Source organism: Lycium barbarum, chromosome 6, assembly GCF_019175385.1.
Source record: "Lycium barbarum isolate Lr01 chromosome 6, ASM1917538v2, whole genome shotgun sequence".
Taxonomy (NCBI): domain Eukaryota; kingdom Viridiplantae; phylum Streptophyta; class Magnoliopsida; order Solanales; family Solanaceae; genus Lycium; species Lycium barbarum.
In genome coordinates, this window is record NC_083342.1 from 112,006,276 (window position 1) to 112,010,660 (window position 4,385).

The window sequence follows — 4,385 nt, forward strand, 5'->3', positions numbered from 1 at the left end:
TTAAAGAACTACTCCCTCAGGTTCAAAAAGAGTGTCCACTTAGCTTTTATTTTTTGGTTCAAAAAGAGTGTTCACTTAGCCTTTATTTTTTGGTTCAAAAAGAGTGTCTACTTACCAAATCAAGAAAGAATTAACCTTAGTTTTTAAGATTTGCCCTTAACAAGTGTTAAGTGGCCAAATCCCAATACATATTTAATTAAGTTTAGTCAAATTACCTATTTTTGCTTACGAGTTAGTATTTTCTTAAGGGACGTGTAAATGCTAAGTAGACAATCTTTTTTGAACCGGAGGGAGTACTTCTTAATAGTGTCCAATTTTTAAGAAACATCTAATAATAAATAAGAATAATTTAGTAAACTATACTTTATAATATTTATTATTTTTTTAATGAGCGTGAAATGAGCTAAAGCAACACTTATTATAGAACTATAGGAGTAATTTTGAATGCAACGAGAAACAAAACAAAATCCTAAATTGTTACAGCAAAGTGTCACTCCCAAACCGTGAGATGCGAAATAGCTTAAAAAGGGTGTTGACTTTTCATAACTATTCAAAAGGTAACAAAGAGTGGAACTCTTTCCAAGAAAACTAAGTTTAAGAAATTCCAAAAATGAGTCTATGAGGACGACAAAAGCGCTTTAATAAAGCTATAAGGTTAGTTTAGTTGTTGAGGAGAGTCCGCAACTTAAATGGCCTAAAAAGTGAATTTGCCTACATAAATAACGGTAAAAAAAAGAGTGACTTAACTGTGACGATCACCGTTAAGTCTTATTGCGCACTAAATTAGTGCGCAAAAGACATTTAATAAAATGCTCCACCAGCTTCCACACTCGACCGGTCCCCCACCATTTTTTTTTAAAATCACCATTAACAAGAAAAGGTCGAGGTCCCACCGTCCAAAAACGTCATTTTCGTGTTATTTTTTAACCCCAAAGTCAATATTCTTGGTATATTCAAGTCAAGGAATAAGTTTCGAAGCCTCAATTTCAGAATAAAGCAGCGTAGAACTCGATTTCAAAAACTCAAAAACAACCTTTAATCTAGGTATTTTACTATAAAATTTTTATTATATTGTTAAATATATTATTATCCTAAGCATGATTAATGTTTAATAGTTGCGGATTTCGAAAAAAAAAATTACGCCAAAACAGCGCGCAATAGGGCTGTTCAGTGCATTTTTTCCCCCTTTTTTTAATTTTTAATTTGTTAATTATTTGTTAGTTGTTTGAGTGGCTAATTGTTAATTATTGAAAATGATATTTTAATCTTTAAGTTTTTGTTAATGATATGTTAATTGTTTGATTATAGAAAAATATATTAATCTCCTAATGATATCTTTATTTGTTAATTTATTTATTTGTAAAATTGTTTAAGCCATGTTAATTATTAATGTGTCTAATTTTACGTGTTAATCTTATTTTATTTGCTAATTAGTTATCTAATTTTATGTGCTAATTGGTTATCTAATTTTATGTGTTAGTGTGCTAATTAGTAGTCTAATTAATTATCAATTGTTAATTAGAAATATTTAAACCCTAATATCCTTAATATTATATTTGTTATTTAATTGTAGTTAATCCTTATGCAGGAGCTGCTCCGGGACGAGCGTGCGTTCGTCGATGCTGCATTCCGGGCCTTTATGCAGGAGCAGCTCCATCGTTGGGATCATAGGATAGGGTCGCTAGCGGTGGTGGAACATACGACTCCGATCCTCCAGTACATGGAGTGGTACTGATAGATCACACGCAACTTGATTGGCAACCCCGGGACACGTCACGCAGAGGACCAAGGACATACAGCACGCACGCGACAGTATGAGGCATTGGTAAGTTTATCCCACTTAAACTTAATTAATGGTCTTATATAGTACTTTACAAATTTATTCAATCATTAATATTTGCAAATAAATGCAGCTATGGATCGTACAAACAATGCATTGGGAGAGCATGGGCCATATGTATTCCACCGAGATAGCAGGATACGCAGCCCAGATAGTTCAACTACCCAATAGTGGTATATAACAATCACAAGAGCTCGGGTGTATCCATGAGCATGTTCCAGATATTGCGTATCAGGCCCCTCTAGGACGTGGTCGTGGTCGTGCTAGTGGAGGCGGTGGTGATAGAGATGGTGGTAGAGGTAGGGGTGTTAGAAGTGGTGGGGCCAGAGGGCCTAGTGGCTCAGGGGATGGTGGCCGAGGTGGTGGGGCTAGAGGGACTAGTGGTCGAGGGGGTAGGGACAGATGGGGTAGGGCTAAAGGGGCTGGTGGCGATAGAGGCCTCCGTCTAGTAGATAAGCCTGACGAGCATGCTACCGTTACCGCTCCAGCCCAACAACATCCGTCGGCTTTAGAGCGCCCGCCGACACCTTTATATATGCCGGCGGAGCTATTTTCAGAGCACCTAGAGTGGCCATCATTAGAGGCATACCATGCGCAGCGGCCAGTTCGTCATCCACAGGGTGAGCGGCCAGTTCGTGATGTACATGGTGGCAGGGAGCTGGAGTACGTCTACATATTCTTGGACTTCGACAGCTGGAGCCAAGATGTAAGTGTTTGAAATAGTTATTTTAACAAATTAAAATACTTATATATTATTATTATATAATTTTTCATTTCTTAAGATCCAGCTCTGGCACCATCTACATCTCGGGCTTCGGGGCCCGCTCAGGAGCCCTCTCATCATCCATCTCAAGAGTCCGTCGACACACATGTTTGATTTTTTACAAAAATATAATGTATTAATTAAATCTAAATTATAATTAGGTTCATCCTTTTTAATTGTTTATACGTTATTTCAAGTTTAGTTTAGAATATATCTAAACTAAATTATTTATATGTTATTTCTGGCTCATTCTTTAGCACCTGTGGACACGTCTCTTGTTGAGACCCTGAGGAGCCAGCTCAGGAGCCCTCTTATCATCCATCTCAGGAGCCCGTCAACACATATGTTTGATTTTTTACAAAAAGATAATGTATTAATTAAATCTAAATTATAATTAGGTTCATCCTTTTTAATTATTTATATGTTATTTCAGGTTCAGTTTAGAATAAATCTAAACTCAATTGTTTATATGTTATTTCAAGTTCATTTTTTTGCACTCGTGGACCCGTCTCCTGCAGAGATTGACCCATCTCCTAATGTTGATGAGGTTCTGACCATACAAAACCCACTCGTGCTCGGCAAGAAGTATAGTATTGTCAAGGGCGCAAGGAAGGGAAGGAAGGATGATCATGACGTAGAGCATCCTATTATTAAGAGGAAGAAGCGGCATGGAGATGATGGTGAGGGTGGTGGGGATCGCCTTAGTCCTAGGGTTACTCTAAAGGCTCCCACATGTGGGACCTAAGGAAGAAGGGGGATGGAGATTGTGTATATGTAAATAAATTGTACATTTTATGTTAATTTTATATTTTTACTGGTATTATTTTCTTAATGATAATTAGTTATCTTAGTCTTTATTATCATTTATTAATAACTCGTGCGATGTCTTAAATTAATTATGAAAAAAACCTCGGCATATTCGAAATAAAATAATGCCTTGACTAAATACTAAAATGCTTAAATCAAAACCTTATAAAATAAAACACATAAACCTAAAGATAACAAGTTTCTAAACAAACAAAACTTACTTCGGGGAACTTACAATCCCTAAAATGACGATCCGAACGTTTAGGTGTACTTGATGTATTGAGCATACAATATTGTTGCAGAAAAAGATATCAGGTTATATATAAAATATTGATATTCCAGCGTTTTGAAACATGACTAATCTTTGGCCAAAATATGAAAAAAACGTGAAATTTCAAAACTTTAAAATTACACAAAATGTTGTGGAAGTGAAAATAACCCCTATTGCGCACAAAATTAGTGCGCAATAGGACTTAATTGTAGCCGTTACGGTTAAGTCCTATTGCGCACTAATTTAGTGCGCAAAAGGTACTTTTATCACTTTTTTTTATTGCCGTTATTTATGTACACAAACCCGCTTTTTGGGTCATTTAAGTTGCGGACTCTGTCAAGGACTCCCCTTCTCTCAAGGTTAATTTAGAGATTATATATATATATATATATATATATATATATATATAAAATTTTAAATATGTACGTACATGTTTATTTACTTTCATCCGTGTTAGAGCATAGTAATTGATTAAATAATAAACTACGGATCCATAGATCAAAAAGCTTGAAAGGAAAAATTTAATCAACCATCGTAATAACTTCAATTGATAGAAAGTAATATCTATCAAGACTAAAAACAAAGAATACTATCTCCCACCTCTAAGAGGAAAAAATCAAAGCCAGCTGAAGCATTGGAGAAATGTGAACAACGATTTCTAACGCTTTCAAAAACTCATTTGCTTGCAGCGCCTTGAGTGGACA